Source organism: Capra hircus, chromosome 5, assembly GCF_001704415.2.
Source record: "Capra hircus breed San Clemente chromosome 5, ASM170441v1, whole genome shotgun sequence".
In the NCBI taxonomy this organism is placed as follows: domain Eukaryota; kingdom Metazoa; phylum Chordata; class Mammalia; order Artiodactyla; family Bovidae; genus Capra; species Capra hircus.
In genome coordinates, this window is record NC_030812.1 from 57,338,821 (window position 1) to 57,362,167 (window position 23,347).

General features: G+C 38.6%; 2 pseudogenes; both read left to right on the forward strand.

Moving 5' to 3' along the window:
• On the forward strand, positions 394-1,325 carry LOC102182950 (annotated as a pseudogene).
• Positions 17,216-17,996, forward strand: LOC102174815 (annotated as a pseudogene).

Consider the following 23,347-nt stretch of genomic DNA (forward strand, 5'->3'; position numbering starts at 1 on the left):
TTAGAAAACCCACAAAATCATATCATATGGATGATCTTTTCTAATTATATAGCTAAATACATTTCAGATAATAGAGCACAGTGTTTAGATTAATTGAAAAATACAGATTAGAGAGCATATGGGGGGTATGAAAATATGGACTCTAGTGCAAACTTATTCCAGAAAAACATAACCTGGAGGATTTCTTTAATGCACATCAAAACAAAACAAAACAAAACTGAGAATTCCAGACTTTTGGCAGGTCACTGTCATGTCAAAGAAGAAAATGACTATTCATTGATTTGATTGGATTTTATTTTAACCAGTGGCCATGGCCTCATGATTTTATATAGGTTTTCTCAGTTCAATGTCACTTGAATTTCTGAGGAGTTTGAGAAGAAGCACAAGTCAGCAATGAGAAACTGTACATTATCTACATTCATACTCCTGGGACTGACAGATGATCCTCCAATGCAGGTTCTGATTTTTATGTTTCTGTTTGTTTCCTATACTTTGAGTATACTGGGAATCTGACCATCCTTATACTCACTTTAGTAGATTCTCACCTTAAAACTTCCATGTAGTTTTTCCTCAAATGCTTATTCTTTTTAGAAATCTTATTAACTACAGCCTCATTCACAGATTCTTATACAGCTTATCAAATGGGGACAAGACTATTTCTTATAATGCTTGTGCGGCTCAACTACTTTTTGTCATTCTTTTTGGAGCAACAGAATTGTTTCTCCTGGCCATCATATCCTATGACCACTATGTGGCCATCTGCAAACCTTTACATTATGCAGCCATTATGAGCAGTAGAGTCTGTGGAAGATTTGTTTTTTGCTGTTGGATAGCAGGTTGTCTGGTCATATTTCTACCACTCTGCCTGGGCTTAAATCTGGAATTCTGTGACTATCATGTCATTGATCATTTTATCTGCGATGCTTCTCCTGTGCTAAAGATTTCTTGTTCAGACACATGGTTCATAGAACAGAAGGCTGTTGTCCTTGCTGTGTTGACTGACATCTTGAGATTTCTGTATGTAGTTATATCTTCTATGCACATCACCAGGACCATCATAAACTTCCCTTCCACCCAGCAAAAGATGAAGGCCTTTTCTACCTATTCTTCTCACATGACTGTGGTTTTTATCACCTATGGCAGTTGTATCTTCATCTATGTCAAACCTTCAGCAAAGGATGAAGTGACAATTAATAAGTGTGTGTCAGCGCTTACTACTTCAGTTGCCCCCATTAAACCCATTCATTTATACACTGAGGAACAAGCAAGTGAAACAAGCTTTTACAGATTTAATAAACAGAATTTCATTGATGTCAAAGAAGTAAACAAATGTTGAAGCAAAGCATAAAATATAAATTTAAAAAGAGCAGTGGGCCTTAAGGTCACAATTTTCATTTCTTAACTATTGTACTCTGGTCTATTGTCTGGAAATGTTAACATGCTTTTATAGTTATTACTGAATCTCAGACCCCAAATAATCGTTTCAAAGCTTGTTGAAATAAGCATGTTAGGTCATTTCAGCCCTTGTTGAAAATAACCTTTCTTCAAGATGATAGATCATATCAAGAGAACATAAAATTAGATTTTTAGGAATATGGGCTTTCCTAAACTCTATCTTGGTTTTGATCAATTAGAGAACTATTAAATCTTATGTGAAAAAAATAGTGAATTCTTGAATTGATAGGAAAATAATAGAGTGATAGTATTCATTGTTTTTTTCTAGTACAGACATTCAAAAGACATATATATGATTTCAATCACTCTTCTTAAGCAGGGATTAATTATTGAAAACAATAATGAGTTAATTTGAGCAAAAAGGAATGGGTTTTAACACAGAAGGGGAAAATATATGAGTTTAGAAACCTGAAGATTCACATCTACCCTGTAAAAGAAACATGAAAGCCCAAAGATTTAAAGTTTAGACTCACTAAATTCTCTCTAAAGTGAAAAGCACGGCTTCTACATTAATTCATCATCCAGGTAGCAATGATCTGATAAACTCGGCTGAGGCAATAAAGTCATCTTTATGCTCATAAAGAAAGTCTGATGCTGAATACATAATACAATGCAAGTCATAAATATGGTTAAATTAAACCAACAGGAGCCAATAAATCTCAGCAAAATAAAGTTCTAGACTTAAAGAAAATTAAACCAGCAAAATACAAGGAAGTCTTGGGCTATAGACAAGGAATCCAATATGAAGGCATATTGTCTCCTCAAAGATCATCTTTAACATTGAAAAAACGGAAGGTATAATCTTCACTATTATTTCTCAAAGAAAGATGCTCTACATTTGGTTATTTTTTGTTTGTTTGTTTTTTGTTTTTATTATTTTATTTTTTAGTTTTCTTTTTTTTAAATTTTAATTTTTACTTTATTTTGCTTTACAATACTGTATTGGTTTTGCCATACATTGACATGAATCAGCCATGGGTGTACATGAATTCCCAATCCTGAACCCCCCCTCCCACCCCATAATTTTTGCATTTCTCACCAAAAACTTCAATGGTCCAGACTGGAATGTTTTTGACTTTCATTTCTAGACCTGTGTTCTAGGTGTCTCCTCTTACAAAGATTTCCTCCCTGCACCCTTTCCTAGCTGTCTGTTTGGAGTCCCTCACATGTGCCCCTGTCACATTCTGCAGTTATTTACTATGAAATAACAAATCATTCCCAGATCAGTGGTTTTAAACTTGAATTTCTGTGTCACTGGGTGTTTCTGCCGATTTTAGCAGACATCAGCTGATCTTGGCTGGGTTCATAGGATTGTCGGTAAGGATGCCTGAGTCTTCATACCTAGTTTGGCTTCTTTCACAATTTTAGTAGTTTAATGACTCCTTACTAGGATAACTGAGATCTCTTCTAGGTGGTGCTTTATTCTCTAGATAGTGTTTTGGGAAGATCATGGGGCTGCAAGGAAGAGAATAGAATCATGCAAGAATCCAGAGTCTGAGACTCAATGTCTTTCTACCACATTCTATTCACCAGACTAGTCACAGGACCAACCAAGATTCAAGGGAGAGAAATGGAAAGCCCAAGTTTAAAAGGGTTCCAGTTGAATACATCTAGGAATGAATACATACAATTCAGATGAATTGAGAATCATATGATAAATAGAGCAGTGTTTTATTATTCACAGAATAAGATAAAAATACTTGATGTAAAAGTGAATGACTAATCATAAATATAAAAAAGTGAATGAATATATAAAGGAAAACTAGTTCATAGTCACATATGAACTAAAAAGCATAGACATAATGATGGAGTTAGAAAATCTCAATAGATGTGACAGCTAACAGGTAAATGCTTAATGAGGGACAAGATATTTATATATTTATATATTCTTATATATATTCACTATCAAATTACTACTTTAACTTTAATCCTATCAGTTAGTCTCTTTTGGCCTCATCATAAAATTTAAGTGTATGAGAATCTTTCTGATATTTCCAGTAGCAAATCATACAATTTACCTAACTTCTTGCCCTATCCCACCACCAGTATAATGATTCTGGACGCTATCAAGAGATAATACACCTTAATGATAAACAGGTCAGTCTACAGCATCAGGCAGCTAATTTATGTCTCCTTTTTTTTCCATCCAACTTATCTAGTTGTAGGTTTTCACAAAAGGCTATGCTTAAATTCCCTGTGGAAATTCCCTTGTGCTAGTCCTTCTCTCCTTAACGATATCTCTATTTGAACTCTCTCCAGTCTCCTCATCTTTTCTGAATTTTTATTTAGAGATCATTTCTACCAGGAATCCATGTCTAATACTTCAAGATGGAGTTAACTGTTCCTGTAACTCTTCCTACTGTATCCTATGATTATCTTACAGCAGCTTTTATGACTAGATTTCCAGCCATGTTGGTAAATTTTATTTTAAACTTTGTGTCCTCATCAGCATCGTATTGCCAAGGGCACAGTCACTGTTCATCCAAAGCTGATAGAAATAATCAAAGAGTGAATTTTATTTTTGCCGTATAGACCAAGAAAAAGTTATAATTTTAAAACTATTTTAAATAATATGTCAACATAAGTTTAATAAGTAAACAACAAAACTGTTTTAAATAGCATTTAGAAAGAAGTTTTTTTTTTCCTTTTTATTAAACTTAATCAGAAAAAATTGCACTGACATTTGAGACTAACTTTAATGTTATGGAAACATGACCCCAAATCCCTATATTGCTTTCCTGTGGACTAGTTAGAACTGGACATGGAACAACAGACTGGTTCCAAATAGGAAAAGGAGTATGTCAAGGCTGTATTGTCACCCTGCTTATTTAACTTATATGCAGAGTACATCGTGAGAAACGCTGGGCTGGAAGAAGCACAAGCTGGAATCAAGATTGCCGGGAGAAATATCAATAACCACAGATATGCAGATGACGCCACCCTTATGGCAGAAAGTGAAGAAGAACTAAAAAGCCTCTTGATGAAAGTGAAAGAGGAGAGTGAAAAAGTTGGCTTAAAGCTCACCATTCAGAAAACGAAGATCATGGCATCTGGTCCCATCACTTCATGGCAAATAGATGGGGAAACAGTGGAAACAGTATAAGACTTTATTTTTGGGGGCTCCAATCACTGCAGCCATGAAATTAAAAGATGCTTACTCCTTGGAAGGAAAGTTATGACCAACCTAGATAGCATATTCAAAAGCAGAGACATTACTTTGCCAACAAAGGTCCACCGAGTCAAGGCTACGGTTTTTCCTGTGGTCATGTATGGATGTGAGAGTTGGACTGTGAAGAAAGCTGAGTGCCGAAGAATTGATGCTTTTAAACTGCGGTGTTGGAGAAAACTCTTGAGAGTCCCTTGGACTGCAAGGAGATCCAACCAGTCCATTCTGAAGGAGATCAGCCCTGGGATTTCTTTGGAAGGAATGATGCTAAAGCTGAAGCTCCAGTACTTTGGCCACCTCATGCGAAGAGTTGATTCATTGGAAAAGACTCTGATGCTGGGAGGCATTGGGGGCAGGAGGAGAAGGGGATGACAGAGAATGAGATGGCTGGATGGCATCACTGACTCAAGGGACATGAGTCTGAGTGAACTCTGGGAGTTGGTGATGGACAGGGAGGCCTGGCATGCTGTGATTCACGGGGTCGCAAAGAGTCAGACACGACTGAGGGACTGAACTGAACTGAACGTCTTTTTCAAAGTAAACTTCCTGCGCTTTTTGCAGTTTCTAGAATTAGACTGTCTGAATTCTTATTCCACTTTGTTCCTTTTAGTCTCAGTTTACTTAATAACCTCTAGTTCAAAAAATTATTTTGAGCATTCATTCTACAATCCACACAGAAACTTTGGCAGACAGCAAATGAAAGCCTCAACCTCTAACTCTTTCTCTTTTTGATGTTCCTGTCTGTTCTCATATTCTTTTATTTGACCCCCAAATTACTCAGAAGTTCTGTTAATGCATCTGAGTGCTAAGTAATGGCCACTGTGATAAATGGATTTTCTTTTCTGCATTCTCCACGAAGCAGGTGAATTTTGGTGACTGGGTATGTGCAATGTTCTGTTAACAAGTAATTAATGCCAGAGTTACCATCTCTGCAGTTCTGATAGGATGCACTAGGTGTTCTACATTTCTTTCTCAGCTGCAATTTATTAATAGCATAGGAAGATATTTCCATTTGTAAATATCACAAGCTTTCTTACTTTCTTCCATGCTGAGGTAGAAAAGGATTTCCCATGGAGGACATCATTAGTTATATAAATGGCTTTCACTTATTTGCTATAAATTACACCCATAAAAAAATTGAACATTTTTTCTGGTGTTTTGTTAATTTAGGTAATTTTGTCCATTGAGACCAAAACAACTGACAGCATCTATCTTCTATATTTAGGAAAGTACCTATAGGTGTATTGGTACCATCAAAAGAAAGAGGTACTGATCCAGGCTCTGGAGAAATACTCATCTGATATTCTGATACCCTTTTAGATAAGATCCCATAGAAAGCGACACTTCTGAAACAAAGCTAGAAAATTCTTAAGCCCTTGAGATTTCACTGAAACTCAAAATTTGCAGTGAAACTCAAAGCAGTATCCAATTTTTAAAACTCTCCCATTCTAATTAATTATTATCACATCCACAATTCTCTTCTGTCATATCTAGATGTTAATGAATGTTGATGAAGTGTTTTAATTCAGGTGTATTTCCTATTTAATAGGAAATTGATATTTCCTATTTACTTCCATGATTATTTACATGTAATAGCTCAGTAATCACTGATGACAACATTGCAGATATCTGGCATTCTAATGAAGAATAAAATAGTTATATCTTGGTATAAGTATTGATTAGTGACAATAACATTATCGAGCACATCACTTCTGATTGTCCCTTCAATTATTCTGTTCCAATGAGTACACATTAATCATTCAAGATAGATTTCTTGAAAACTTATTATGTGATTGGTACAAATCTACTCCTGAATTTAAAAATACTAAAGAAGAATGAACCCATGTCTCAATTGATGGGTGTAATAAATATCTCCAGTGAGTCTAATCCCTTCACATTTTAATTTTCTAGAAAAAAAATCAGACAGAATTATTTTCTTTTCTGAAGATATCCAAATTAATTATTGCCTTATTTTAAACATAAATGTGATATTTTATAGAGATGAAGTAAATAGAACGGGAAGGAAGAGAAAAACTGATATTACCAAAAAAGAAAATACTTACTTGTATGAAAGACAATCATAGCTTTAGTTGAATATGAAATTCTTCTAGTCCCAAGATGAAACTGAATGTATAAGTGAAGTCAGTACATTCACAAGTAACTCTTTCATGAACCCATCCACATTCTCACAACATTTTGGGGGACAGAGATGATCTATCTGAGTTTTCAGTTGATTTCAGCAGACATGGATGCTCTTTAGGCTTCCCTGGTGGCTCAGACAGTAAAGCATCTGCCTGCAATGCAGGAGATTCAGGTTCAGTACCTGGATTGGGAAGAGCCTCTGGAAAAGGGACTATCTACTCACACCAGTATTCTTGCCTAGAGAATTTCAGGACAGAGGAGCCTGGTGGGCTCCAGTCCATGGGGTCACAAAGAGTCAGACATGACTCTGCCACTAACACTGACTAACACTGGATGCTCTTCAGAGACCCTATTCCACTTTAAGTCTAGGGAAAAAACTTACATCACAATCCTGAAAGAAAAACACATTTACTTTAAGTTTCTGAGAAATGTAAGATTATTTTTAGAAGATTTTGAAAGAGATAATTTCTGATTTCTCTGGACAAAGAAAGATTTTTCACAATGAAGTAAAATGAATGTTTTATTGTCCCAATGTCTTCTAGATGAGCAGAAGTCCTCTGTGTGAATAAACAAAGGGCCCTTGTGACCAAAGTTTGAACATGACTAATGAATCTAATATGAACTGAATATTGGCAGAAGCTAACAGTGGCATCACTGGAAATCATGTCCTTGGTGATAGTAAGATGCAACAACCTTACTGGACATATTCCAAGAACATAACAATTGCCTGATGAAAAGACATAATTCTGGCTCCTCTCCAACTCTTAGATAGTAAAGTATGAACAAATGATAAAAAACTGTTTTCCGTGAGAAAAATGGGTAAGTATACGTGAAAGTAATATACATAGTTACAAGTAAAAAAAGTGACTATTTTCCATGTTAATGAATACAGACTTGCATTGTAATTTTTCTTCATAGGATAGTATTCAGCACTATGGGGAAAAGATAGAGTTTAAAAAGGTTAGAAATACTACACAAATTAAACATTGGGAAAATATTTTATAATCTTGGAACTGAAGCAGGAGAATGAATGCATGTCCTCACAATGTTGGACTTGGCAAGTTGAAGAAGCATTTAATTAAATTGGAAAATATACTTCCATTTGACTTTGCTTTTCACCATTTGCTTAGTTTTGAAACCAGATTACATGTTATCTTGTAGATTTTTGTCCCAAGAAAAGATCATACAAAGATTACTCTGTTATAGCTCTATGTGACTTAACCAGTTCAGTATCCATTAGAAAAAAAGTTCAGGAGTCAGAAGTCTTTATCTTATGAATGCTTCTTTGAAGCAGCTTTACCATTCTACTTGTTCCATTGTCCAGTTGATTATAACCTTCCGTTTGTGTTCATTTACTAATTGTATGAGTCATATTTCTTATTTTTTTGAAAATTATACATGAATAAGCTGTACCTCTTCATGGATAGAGTATCAGGAGTAGAGGATATCTATTTTTATAGTAATCATCAAATACCCTAGCTTAACCAAACAGGCTGAAGCATTCTAAGGTTAATGATGGGTGTGGCTCTCATGTTCTGTTGCGAGCGAAATGATGCAGAGACAAAACACGAGACAAACAAGAGACAGACAATACACACTCCGGCGGAGGAACAGAACTGCGCAAAACTAATTGCGGTTTATTATTAGAAAAGCCCCCTAGGCAGAATTCCAGACTGCATGAATAAGCCTTTTCAGCACAGCGCAGGTGCATACATGTTATCGTACAGCAAAGGGGAGTGAAATCCATGTCTACTGCAGAGTCTGTCCAAGCCCTCATTTCCTTCTTATCACAAGAAGGGAATGCTCCCTCGTTTGCAGGGGACCATTAAACTCAAGGCTGTGTCCAGACTCTTTGGCAGAACGCCTCATTTGCAAGGATATTCAGCCCGAGCAGAGAGACTCATTTGCAGGCACATCTCTGCTACCCTATTAACCCTTCATGTTCAAGGGAGAATATTTTCTTCTATAAGAGAGACTGTTTTCACCTTCCCAATTTTAGCTTCTGAGTAGCATATTCTTTTCAAAATTCAAAAGATATTCTTTTGAATATCTTTTCTGGTACTTATGTAGAGCATTTTAGAATTTCCTTCAAATTAGAATATTTGCCTGGCTTATGCCATGGGGTTGCAAAGAGTTGGACATGACTGAGCAACTACCACTTTGACTTTTCACTTTTTTTATACCATGAGAAACAAGCAACTGAAACGAGCTTTTACAGCCTTATTTAAAAGAATTTTATTGATCTCAGAGAAGTAAAGGAATGTCAAAACTGAGAATTAATCTTATCATGATACAGCAGGCCTTACATTTATTAATTCTTTTATCTCTTCCTTGCACTCAGTGTATTCCTACTATAATACTTATTGCATCATTATTCATGAATAAAGAATACAATTTTATCATTAATTTCTTTCTCATTGCAAATATACTTTTTCCAAAGTGACATTTCTCCAAATTGAGACTTTGCCTTAACTCAGACCAGTCTCACAAGAGTGTAAAAACTATTATAGATTAAGAACACAACAACAAAAGAAGCTGAATTATTGGCTTTACATGAAAGCAAACTGCAATACCTCAGACCTTCTTGCAATTAAACTATCCAAATGACAACATGAAAGAAGCATAAATATTAGTTTTATTGTTAATCAGAAGCAAGATAATTTTTTAAAAATTAAGAGAGCCAGAGTAATCTAGTACAAAAATAAGTGTATTTTAACACTGAAGGAAACATACAAGCTTTGAAACCTGGAAAAAACTAGCTTGGAAAATAAAGCTTTAAATTTCCCAAATTCAGAATTTAGATTCACTAGATTTCCTCCAAAATGAAAGAGCACAATCTTTCACAAACTGACAATCTAGACTGCAATGATCTGAGAAACTGTCAAGACAACAAAGTCATCTTTAGGATGACAAATCAGGACAAGTACTGAAATGTACAATATAATCCAATTCCTTAATGTAGCTAAATTTAGCCAACAAGGAGTGAGACAGTCTCAGCTAAATGAAAATCATAAACACACATCACCAAAACTAAACCAGCAAAATATACAGAAGTTTCTGTTTATAGAAGAAGAGCCCATTAGAAATTTTCAATGAGATTATTAGGGGAAAGACTCTGTGGGAGAGGGAGAGGGTGGGATGATTTGGGAGAATGGCATTGAAACATGTATAATATCATATATGAAACGAATCGCCAGTACAGGTTTGATGCATAATACTAGATGCTTGGGGCTGGTGCACTGAGATGACCCAGAGGGATGGTACAGGGAGGGAGGAGGGAGGGGGTTTCAGGATGGGGAACATGTGTATACCTGTGGCGGATTCATATTGATGTATGGCAACACCAATACAATATTGTCAAGTAATTAACCTCAAATTAAAATAAATAAATTTATATTAAAAAAAACCCTCAACATTCAAAAAACTAAAAAAAAAAAAAGGAATGAAATGTGTGACCTTCACAGATATTTCTTAGAGGGTTTTTTTTTTTTTTACATTTGGTTAATTTTGTTTTATAATCTTTCACATTTCTCCCTCTAGACCTCAGCCCTCCGTGGTGCAGACTAGAATATTCTCAACTTTTATATCTTTCACTTTGACATCTATGCTCATGGTGTCAGTTCTTAAAATGATTCTCTTCCTTGTGTGCCTCTCTAGACTTCTTATGTACTCTAGGACTGTGTTTTGAACCCCTCATATGTGCCCCTGTTAGCTAGTGTGAGATAATATAGCTCTCCAAAAATCAGTAGTTCAACTGACCATTTTCTGTGTAAGCTGAGTGTCTCTGCTGCTCTGGGGAGAGATTAGTTGATCTTGGTTGGATTTATTCATAGGATTCTCATTATGCATGACTGGGTTTTGCCAGACAGGTTAGGCTTCATTCACAAGTTTAGTACTTTAATGAGTCATTACTAAGATAACTGAGCTCTCTTCCAGATGGTGCTTTATCCTCTAGACAATGTTTGATCACATGATAAGGTCATGGGCCTCCAAGGAAGAGAATGGAAACATCCAAAGCTCCAGAGTCTTAGACTCAGTATCCCATCTACCACATTCTATTCATCAGACTAGTCACAGGACCAGCCAGGACCCAAGGGAAAGAAATTGAATCACTTACTGATGAAACGAGCTAAAGAGACAGTGCAGTGACTAGACAGAGGGAGGATCAGTCGTTTTTGCTATCTCCTTTTCATAGGTACGATATCTTCCAGTCAACTGATGTTATATTTTACAATACCTTGTCTATTTTGTCTGCAATATGCTATTTTGTTCCTAGTATTCAGGTGGATCCTAGGTAGTAACTGGCACCTGGGGCTGCTCTTCAAATTGGTTTTCAATAAGTTATGGTTGAATAAATTCCCTGCTGCTGCTACTGCTAAGTCATTTCAGTCATGTCCAACTCTGTGCGACCCCATAGATGGCAGCCCACCAGGCTTCTCCATCCCTGGGATTCTCCAAGCAAGAACACTGGAGTGGGTTGCCATTTCCTTCTCCAGTGCATGAAAGTGAAAAGTGAAAGTGAAGTCGCTCAGTTGTGTCTTGACCCCATGGACTGCAGCCCACCAGGCTCCTCTGTCCATGGGATTTTCCAGGCAAGAGTACTGGAGTGGGATGCCATTGCCTTCTCCAGAATAAATTCCCTAGAAAACAATAAAGAACAGATTTTAGAAAAAGAAAAGAGTACTATGACTCTGACTTTGATCAATGACAATACATAAGTGAATAATATGGGTGTTATTTACTTGAATTTAAAACTGGAATTGATTCATAACTAAAGTGCTGTGCAAAACTTTCTTAGAAAGAAATAAAGTGCTTTAATTCTCAATATTTGTAATGTTTTAAGAATTACTTTTATTATTCTTTCATTTTTTAATATTTTATTATAGCAATAAGGTCATTTTAATCTTTTGACAAATTTTTCAAACTAGCAATATAGATTTATTACCACACAGCTCCATTTTCAATATTTATTCCAATTTTAGATACTTTGATATTATCTTGTTTGAAATAACTTGCATAAAAGCCCAATATAAAAATCTTTATTTATTTATTTCCTTACTGGGATTAAAAAATGCATAACATAAAATTTGCCCTCCTGACCATTTATAAATGTATGGTTAGGTACTATTAAGTATTATCATACTGTTATGAGACGGATCTCCAGAAATTTACATTTTTCAGATTTGAAACTCTGTTCTCATTAAACTCTCGAGAGTCCCTTGAACTGCAAGGAGATCAAACCAGTCAATCCTAAAGGACTTCAACCCTGAATATTCATTGGAAGGACTGATGCTAAAGCTGAAGATTCAATACTTTGGCCAGCTTATTCTAAAAGCCAATTCATTGTAAAAGATCCTGATGCTGAGAAAGACTGAGGGCAGAAGAAGAGGGCAACAGAGGATGAGATGGTTGGATGGCATTACTGATTCAATGGACATGAGTTTGAGCAAACTCCCAGAGATAGTGAAGGACAGGGAAGCCTGGTGTGCTGCAGTTCATGGGGTTGCAAAGAGTAGGGCATGACTTAGCAACTGAACAGCAGCTCTCATTAAACAACTGTCCTTTACTCCCTTTCATCAGGCCCTGGTAAACATCATCCTATTTTTCTGTTGCTATGAATTTGACTCCTTTAGATACCTCATATAAGTGAAATCATACAGTAGCTGTGGTTCTGCGGCTCACTTATTTCACTAAGCATAAGGTACTCAAGGTTTCTTCACTCTGTAACATGACACAGGATTTCCTCACTTTTTAAGTTTGAATAATAATCCATTGTATGTATTAATATATACCACATTTTGTTTGCCCATTCATTGATGAACATTTTGGTTGTTCCAACCTTTGGGCTATTGAATATGTAAGTATGGTGTACAAATATCTCTTTGAGACCCTGCTTTCAATTCTTTTGGATACCTGTCCAGAAGTAGGACTGTTCACCACTTGGTAGTCCTGTTTTTTTTTTTTTTGAGTTTAATTACTACAAATTAGTTACACAAGCTCAATTTATAAAAATTTAAAAAATTAAACCTTATACCCAGTCCCCCAGGCCCAACGCATAGTGAGATGGACAAACCTCCAGGGATGGAAAGCAGATCCAGAGGAGGAGGGGTAGAGTAAACTGAGGGGTCTCCATGGCATCGTGACAGTCACCCATTCCACAGCACCTTGCCTCCCACCTGCCACCCATTGTCAGAAGGAAGTCCTGCCGTGGCCAGTATGTCACCAGGTCCTTAAAGCCCTGGGCTTTATGCTAGCTGCCTTGCTCTGCTGCCTATTTCCTACTTTAGTTTGTTCGTTCTCAGTTTACTGGGGAATGGGACAGATGGAAACAGACAAACCCAGTATGGGCAACATCTAGGCCATATCCAAGGTTGGCCAAAGTAAAAAGACTGGCCTCCCAGCAGGGTAGGAAGTTGAGCAGTGGTTCCAAGTCTATATCTTCCTTGGTTGTTGCTTTTTAAAATTCTGCAATTGTTTTAAGCAACACAGTTTTTTAGACCAACCTGTTATTAAACTTTAAATTTTTCTTTACTGATTTTTAAAAGTTAAACAAACAAAAAAATTAAACAAAAAACCTACCACTCTTATTTTCCCCAACTTGTTCCATGAGAGTCCCCCTGCACTCCCCTCTGCTTTTGCATTTGATCATTTCTCCCTTTTCCCTCAGCTTGAAGCATCTATGTCCAGTGTCTGTGAAGTGATGTTTTATCAGTGTCTCAGGGTAAGAAATGGCAATCATTTCACCAGGTGCTGGAAACTGGTTAGCCTCGAGACAAGGGTTTCTAGGGCCACAGCTCAGGATGTGTATTTAATTACAGGGTCCCCAGAAACCCCTCTCCTGGCTACCACAAGCAATGGCTTCTTTTCTGGTCTAAGGAGCCAGACCTGGACTGTTTCCTCAGAGGCAGGGGCCCCATAGACTATGCTGGGGCTTCCTCTTTGACCAGAGCTGGGCTCCCTTGAAACTTGAAGACTTCAGGCTGTCCTGTAAGATGAGCCACCATGATCCTGCCTCTACCAACTCACATGATGCCCATTCTCTCTGCCTAATTCAGTACCACATCTGGCCTCCCTTCTCTGGGCCTGCACCCCTCAATGGGCTACAACCTGCACAGGGATCAGTTGCAGGCTTAAAGGGAAGCTATGAATCAGGCCAGAGTTTGCTTCAAGTCCAAGAAAAAAGTTGTCTTACTGTTGGAGGCTAGTTTTTCAAATCCTGGAGCCAGCCCTGCCAGTCAAAGGATGATTTTGTCCTTTGGTGACCATTGTTTTCTTTCTCTGAAATGTCTTAGATGATAATGTTGTTGACTCAGATTTCCATGAAAAAGAAAAACCAAACCAAACAAAAACTACCTCTTGAGCGACAGACATCCTGGTCTATTCCTCTCTGAGGAATCTTGTGGGGAAAGAATACTGTAGCTCCTGCCCTGTTTACATGTCTCTGGGGAGAAAGAAATCCTGCCTGCCCTGGGGTGTTGTGTGTTTTTGTCTGTTGCCATCCCAGGCCTGTGATAGGGGCTGGTGGCTACATTGTAATATCTGGGCCATATCTGGGAGTCCTTCCCGCCTGCACAGCCAGGGACCAGCCACCCCCTTGAAGAGGCTATTTCCTTCTTATGATGAAAGGCACAGGGAGCATCACCTCCCATGACACCATCTTCAGGAGCTCTGGCGACATGCGCATCCATGGGCCTCCCCCGGGGCGACCTACCTGTGGCCCACCTCTACCCACAGTCCTGTACAGGAGTCGAGTAAACAGGATGTCTCTGAGCCCATGTCCCCAAAGGGCCAGCCAAGGGCTGCCCTTCAACCTGACTCCATCAGTCCTGCATGACCAAGCGATAGTTGGCAGACTCTGCTACCCGGGACTTCTACTACCTCCCACCCTACCATCTGGCAAGGAATGGGCCCTTTTCTGTGAATTGAGTACCTGTGGAAAGGTGACCAATTAGTGTGAAATGCCTGTTTAAGAAATGTTAGATACTGTATTTGAACCAATAAATGTGAACCCTTCTGCAAATAAATAAATAAACTTAATTTCTATTTCTTTCTTGCTTCATGGTGGTGGTTTAGTCATTAAGTTGTGTCCAACTCTTGCAACCCTATACCTGTAGCCCACCAGACTCTTCATCTATGAGATTTCCCATGCAAGAATGGTGGAATGGGCTGCCATTTCCTTTTCCAGGGGATTTCCTGACCCAGGGAATGAACCTGCCTCTCCTGTACTGCAAGTGAAGTGAAGTGAAAGTCGCTCAGCCATGTTCGACTCTTTGTGACTGCCTGGACAATACAGTCCATGGAATTCTCCAGGCAAGAATACTGGAGTGGGTATTCACTCCCTTCTCCAGAGGATCGTCCCAACAAAGGGATTGATCCCAGGTCTCCTGCACTGCAGGCAGATTGTTTACCAGCTGAGCCACCAGGGAAGCCCTTCCTGTACTGCAGGGAGATTCTTAACTGACTGAGCAATCAGGGGATGTGTTACTGAAATTCATTATAGGGCGTTATCTCAGTATATCTGTGTTGCTGTTCTCTGTCCAGATTTGTATTAATTCTACTGCATTTATAGCTTTGATGTGATTGGAGTAGAGGGATGCCTGTATACATTAGATACAGAGACATCCATCGTATCTTCTGGTTCTCAGTTACCTATTTGCATGCATCACTCTGTGACGCCTCTTGTTCCTCTTGTGCATTTTCCTCTTCAAGTTCAGTTGTTCTCTGTGTAAGTTTCAAGACATTTTCATATTCCTGTGACATACTGTGAAAAATTGTGAGATATCTGAGATTCTTTACCTCCATGTCACTGCTTCAGTTCAGTTCAGTTCAGTTCAGTCACTCAGTCATGTCCGACTCTGCAGCTCCATGAGCCGCAGCATGCCAGTCCTCCCTGTCCATCACCAACTCCTGGAGTTCACTCAGACTCATCTCCATTGAGTCAGTGATGACATCCAACCATCTCATCCTCAATTGCCCCCTTCTCCTCCCACCTTCATTCTTTCCCAGCATCAGGGTCTTTTCAAATGAGTCACCTCTTTGAATCAGGTGGCCAAAGTACTGGTATTTCAGCTTCAACATCAGTCCCTCCAATGAACACCCATGACTGATCTCTCTTAGGATGGACTGTTGGATCTCCTTGCAGTCCAAGAGACTTTCAAGAGCCTTCTCCAACACCACAATTCAAAAGCATCAATTCTTCGCTAGGAATGAAAAAAGTCATTTATTTATTAATATATTGATGTCAATCTTAGGGCTTCCCCGGTGGTGCTAGTGGTAAAGAACCTGCCTCCTCATGCAGGAGATGTAAGCAATGCTGATCCAGTCCCTGGGTCTGGAAGATCCCCTAGAGAAAAAAATGACAAACCACTCCAGCATTCTTACCTGGAGAATCCCATGGACAGAGGAGCCTGGCAGGCTACAGTCAACGGGGTCACAAAGAGCTGGACATGACTGAAGCGACTTAGCACATGCACATGTCAATCTTAAGAGCAGGAAAGTGTGATTAGGCTTTCCAAGTTTTTTTAATCTGTGTTCAAGAAACAGCTAAGTATTGCCTATTGATATTCTACTTAGATATCTATATGGGAAAGAAATCCAGATATCTGTCAAGTTTTCTTCTTTGCTTGTGTTAATATCTGTGGAGGCTGGCACAGAACCCCCAACCTTATTTAGAACCACTAAAATCTCACAATTATTCTCCAGTTCTCTTATCCTCTGTTAAAGAGATTTAATAAAATCTCTGAGGATGAATAAGCATTCTGCCCACAGAATAAAATGCATATTGATCAAAAATATTTCATTAATCTTAGTTTCATACACTTGAAATACAAATTCCAAGAGTGTGCTCTATCATCACAACTCTTGGTTAAAGCTGAAGTTTAGCTCTGTCTAAATAAGAGATGATATAAGTGGTTCAAGAAAAGATCTAGCATGGAAAGAAGGTCATTTATAAGCACTTTAAAAGCTTCATCCTCCAAGAAAACATTGGGATCTATTCATCATATCTGGGTTTTCTTGAAAATAATTTTGATTGTATTGGTTTTAAAAGACTGGATAGGGGTCACAAAATATATATTTTGAGTATGTCAATATTCTTCTGAAATATTTCAACACTGATATAAGGCAACCTAAGTGAATTAATGTAAGTGAGAGAAGAAAAGGAATAAATGAGAAAGGTATTAAGGGCACACATATAATAAGACCAGGTAACAAACTAAAGGGGAGAGAAAAAAAAAGAAATATAGTATGCTACTCTAAGAAATTTAGGACTGACAGGGAAGGAGTGAAAACAGTGAGTATCACATTTAAAATCTTGAAATATGCATTATGAGCACAACATAAAATTCACTGGTTTTGCCACCAGAAATCCATCTCAAAAGAATATTTTCCCCTCTTCTGAGTTTCTTCTCTCTCAGATTTCCACACAGTTTGGGAGGAAGTGTGGAGCCAGGAATGAGAAACCATACAGCAGTCACCATGTTCATCCTCCTGGGACTGACAGATGACCCACAGCTGCAGATTCTGACTTTCATATTCCTACTCATCATCTACATGTTGAGTGTAATTGGAAGCCTGGCCATCCTCATCCTCATATTGGTCGATTCCCACCTTAAAACCGCAATGTACTTTTTCCTCCAAAATCTTCCCTACTTAAAAGTCTCATTCACTTCTACCTGCATTCCTAGATTCTTGTACAGTATATCATCAGGTGATAGGACCATTACCTATAAGGCTTGTATGCCAAGTATTTTTTAAAGACCTGTTTGGAATAACAGAATTTTTTTCTCTTGGCTGCCATGTCTTACGGTTGCTATGTAGCCATCTGCAAACCCCTGCATTACATGACCATCATGAACCAAAGGGTCTGCAAAAGACTCATCTTCCGCTGTTGGATGACCACTGTGTTGATCATGATCCCACCATTTAGCTTGGAACTGAGCCTGGATTCTGTGACTCTAGTGCTCTTGACCACTTTTTCTGTGATGCTAAACCTGTCCTGAAGATCACATGCTCAGATACATGGTTCATGGAGAAGATGGTTATCATCTGTTCTGCATTAATCCTCATAATGACTCTCATGTTTGTGGTTTGGTCCTATGTAAGTATTATCCAAACAATTCTAAGATTCCCCTCTGCCCAGCAATGGAAAAAGGCATTTTCCATCTGTTCTTCCCAAGCTGTATATTTATCTATATCAAGAATTCAGGAAAAGATGAAATGGAAATTAATTTAGCATCTCCCCCATGCTAAATCCATTTATCCAAACAAGTGAAACAAGACTTTAATGAATTAGTCAGAAAAATTACATTCTTCTCAAGGAGTTATGGGAAGCAACAGTTAGAACTGGACATGGAACAACAGACTGGTTCCAAATAGGAAAAGGAGTATGTCAAGACTGTATATTGTCACCCTACTTATTTAACTAGTATGCAGAGTACATCATGAGAAATGCTGGGCTGGAAGAAGCACAAGCTGGAATCAAGATTACCGGGGGGAAATACCAATCACCTCAGATATACAGATGACACCACCCTTATGGCAGAAAGTGAAGAAGAATTAAAGGGTCTCTTGATGAAAATGAAAGAGGAGAGTGAAAAAGTTGGCTTAAAGCTCAACATTCAGAAAAGGAAGATCATGGCATCCGGTCCAATAACTTCATGGCAATTAGATAGGAAAACAGTGGAAACAGTGGCTGACTTGATTTGTTGGGGCTCCAAAATCACTGCAGATGGTGATTGCAGCCATGAAATTAAAAGACGCTTACTCCTTGGAAGGAAAGTTATGACCAATCTAGACAGCATATTAAAAAGCAGAGACATTACTTTGTCAACAAAGGTCCGTCAACAAGGCTATGGTTTTTCCAGTGGTCATGTATGGATGTGAGAGTTGGGCTATAAAGAAAGCTGAGCACTGAAGAATTGATGCTTTTGAACTGTGGTGTTGGGGAAGACTCTTGAGAGTCCCTTGGATTGCAAGGAGATCCAACCAGTCCATCCTAAAAGAGATCAGGCCTGGGTGTTCATTGAAAGGATTGATGTTGAAGCTGAAACTCCAGTACTTGGCCACCTGATGCGGACAGTTGACTCATTTGAAAAGACCCTGATGCTGGGAAAGATTGAGGGCAGGAGGAGAAGGGCATGACAGAGGATGAGATGGTTGGATGGCATCACCGACTCAAGGGACATGGGTTTGGGTGGACTCCGGGAGTTGGTGATGGACAGGGAGGCCTGGTGTGCTGCAGTTCATAGGGTCGCAAAGAGTCAGACACAACTGAGTGACTGAACTGAACTGAACTGAAAGATTGTTTCAATATACAAAGTCTAACACAAGAAAAGCAGTAGCTCAAAACTCAATTTATTAATAAATTAATAATTTAGCAATGCTGCTGCTGCTAAGTCACTTCAGTTGTGTCCAACTCTGTGTGACCCCATAGATGGCAGCCCACCAGGCTTCCTATCCCTGGGATTCTCCAGGCAAGAACACTGGAGTGGGTTGCCATTTCCTTCTCCAATGCATGAAAGTGAAAAGTGAAAATGAAGTTTCTCAGTCATGTCTGACTCTTCGCGACCCCATGGACTGCAGCCTACCAGGCTCCTCCATCCATGGGATTTTCCAGGCAAAAGTACTGGAGTGGGGTGCCATTGCCTTCTCCTAATTTAGCAATAATAACATATTATTAAATTACTAGTAAATATTAATAAAACAAGGTGTAGCTTAATGCTTATTAGGGAGTTATGCCCTTGGATTATAACATTTAGGAGACTTGCACTGGTACCAAAAAAAAAAAAAGACAATTTGATATTAGTAATTTTAAGGTCTATCATATAAGTTGTAACAAATAAAAAAGAAGGTGTCATAGTTTTATGTGTCAACTTGACAGAACTAATGAACACCCATATAGCTGATAAAATATTTCAGAGTGTGTCTGTAAAGGTGTTTCTGGGAAGGATTAGTATTTGAATCTGTAGACTGGCTAAAGAAAATGGCCCTCAAAAAAGCAGGTGGGCATCCTCAAATTTGCTGAAGGCCTGACTAGAACAAAAAGGCAGAAGAAAGGTGAATATGGTCTCCACTTGAAACTGGGCAACATCTTATCTTGCTTTGGCGCTGACAGTTCTGGTTCATGGGGCTTCAATCTTGGACCAGGATTTCCAAGATTGGCACCCTGGTTTTGTTTATTTGTATTTTTTGCCTTGCTGTGTGTCATGGAGGGATTGAACCATCACCCTCTGCATTGGCAGTGCAGAATCTTAACCATTGGACCACCAGAGATGTCCAGGCCCCCAGATTTTAAAGCCTTCAAACTTGTTTCCCTTGGGCTTAGCTGGTAAGAATCCACCTGCAATGCAGGAGACCTGGGTTTGATCCCTGTGTTGGGAAGTTCCCCTGTAGAAGGGAAAGACTACCCACTCTACTATTCTTGCCTAGAATTCCATGGACTATATAGTCCGCAGGGTCACAAGAGTTGGGCACGACTGAGTGATGTTCACATTCACTTTTTCAAACTTGAAATAGAACTGAAACCATGAATTTCCCTGGTTCTTCAGTTTGCAGATGGCAGCTTGTTGGATTTCTCAGACTCCATGATTATGTGTTTCAATTACCATGATAAATCTCACCCTATGTCTATCAATTCAGTTCAGTTACTCAGTGGTGTCTGGCTCTTTGAGACTCAATGGACTGCAGCATGCCAGGCTTCCCTGTCCATCACAGACTGTTGGAGCTTGCTCAAACTCAAGTCCATTGAGTTGGTGATGCCATCCAACCATCTCAACCTCTGTGATCCCCTTCTCCTCCCATCATCAATCATTCCCAGTATCAGAGTCTTTTCAAATAAGTCAGTTCTTTGCATCAGGTGGCCACAGTATTGCAGTTTCAGCTTCACATCAGTCCTTCCAATGGATATTCAGGACTGATTTCCTTTAGGATGGACTGTTGGACCTCCTTGCAGTCCAAGGGACTCTCAAGAGTCTTCTCCAACACCACAGTTTAAAACCATCAATTCTTCAGTGATCAGCTTTCTTTATAGTCCAACTCTCACATCCATACATGACTAATGGAAAAACCATAGCTTTGACTAGATGGGCCTTTGTTGGCAGAGTAATGTCTGCTTTCTAATATGCTGTATAGGTTGGTCATAACTTTCCTTCCAAGGAGTAAGCGTCTTTTATTTTCATGGCTGCAATCACAATCTGCAGTGACTTTGGAGCCCTCCCAAATAAAGTCTGTCATTGTTTCCATTGTCTCCCCATCTATTTCCCATGAAGTGATAGGACCAGATGCCATGATGTTAGTTTTTTGAATGTTGAGTTTTAAGTCAACTTTTTAACTCTCCTCTTTCACTTTCATCAAGAGGCTCTTTAGTTCTTCTCTGCTTTCTGCCATAAGGCTGGTGTCATCTGCATATCTGAGGTTATTGATATTTCTCCTGGCAATCTTGATTCCAGCTTGTGCTTCCTCTAGCCCAGTGTTTCTCATGATGCACTCTGCATATAAGTAAAATAAGCAGGGTGACAATATACAACCTTGGTGTACTCTTTTCCTGATTTGGAACCAGTCTGTTGTTCCATGTCCAGTTCTAACTGTTGCTTTCTGACCTGCATACAGATTTCTCAGAAGGCAGGTCAGGTGGTCTGGTATTCCCATCTCTCTCAGAATTTTCCAGTTTATTGTGATCCATACTGTCAAAGGCTTTGGCATAGTCAATAAAACAGAAATGGATGTTTTTTCTGGAGTTCTCTTGCTTTTTCCATGATCCAAGGGATGTTAGCAATTTGTTCTCTGGTTCCTCTGCCTTTTCTAAATCCAGCTTGAACTTCTGGAGTTTATGGTTCATGTACCGTTGAAGCTTGGCTTGGAGAATTTTGAGCATTTCCTTACTAGCATGTGAGATGAGTGCAATTGTGCAGTAGTTTGAGCATTCTTTAGCATTGCCTTTCTTTGGGATTGGAATGAAAACTGACCTTTTCGTTAAGAAAAAAAAAAAAAAAAAAAGAAAACTGACCTTTTGCAGGCCTGTGGCCACTGCTGAGTTTTTCAAATTTGCTGACATATTGAGTGCAGCACTTTCACAGCATCATCTTTCAGGATTTGAAAGAGCTCAAGTGGAATTCCATCACCTCCACTATCCTTTTTTGTAGTGATGTTTCCTAAGGCCCACTTGACTTCACATTCCAGGATGTCTGGCTCTAGATTAGTGACCACACCATCGTGATTATCTGGGTCATGAAGATCTTTTTTGTATAGTTCTTCTGTGTATTCTTGCCATCTTTTCTTAATATCTTCTCAATATCTTCTCCTTCTGTTAGATCCATGCCATTTCTGTCCTTTATTGAGCCCATCTTTGCATGAAATATTCCCTTGGTATCTCTAATTTTCTTGAAGAGATCTCTAATCTTTCCCATTCTATGTTTTCCTTTATTTCTTTGCATTGATCGCTAAGGAAGGCTTTCTTATCTCTCCTTGCTATTCTTTGGAACTCTGCATTCAAGTGGGTATATCTTTCTTTCTCTCTTCTGCCTTTCACTTCTCTTCTTTTCACAGTTATTTGTAAGGCCTCCTCAGACTACTTTTTTTTTTTTCTTTTTGTATTTCTTCTTCTTGGGGATGGTCTTGATCACTGCTTCCAGTACAATGTCACGAACCTCCATCCATAGTTCTCAGGCACTCTGTCTATCAGATCTAATCACTTGAATCTATTTGCCACTTCTACTGTATAATCATTAGGGATTTGATTGAGGTCATATCTGAATGGTCTAATGGTTTCCTCTGCTTTCTTCAATTTAAGTCTGAATTTGGCAATAAGGAGTTCATGACCTAAGCTACAGTCAGCTCCCAGTCTTGTTTTTGCTGACTGTGTAGAGCTTCTCCATATTTGGATGTAAAGAATATAATCATTCTGATTTCAGTATTGAACATCTGGTGATGTCCATGGGTAGAGTCTTCTCTTGTGTTGTTGGAAGGTGTTTGCTATGACCAGTGCATTCTCTTGGAAAAACTCTATTTGCCTTTGCCCTGCTTCATTTTGTAGTTCAAGGTCCAATTTGCTTGTTACTCCAGGTGTTTTCAACTTCCTACTTTTGCATTCCAGTCCCTATAATGAAATGGACATCTGTTTTGGGTGTTAGTTCTAAGAGGTCTTGTAGGTCTTCATAGAACCATTCAACTTCAACTTCCTCAGCATTATTGGCTGGGGCATAGACTTGGATTATTGTGATATTGCATGGTTTGCCTTGGAAATGAACAGAGATCATCTACATCTATATCTAATTTATAGCTCCTATTTGTTATGGTTATGTACAGTTTACTGTTTATACAGATTACATATATCCTATTCATTCATTTTCTCCAGAAAACTCTGATTAATATAAATATTGCTACCAAGAATGATTCCAGATGAACAGAATTTTAAGGATGAGTTTGATGAATTGATTCTGGGGTTTCTGGAATGGCTCTCCAAGCTGATTAGGTTTAAAGATGCTAACAACTTTATTTCCCATAATAAAGAGAGCCCTGATAGTCTATGGCCTGCACTATCATGTAATATATCTACATGGGCTACTCTATAATAAATCTCATCCTGTA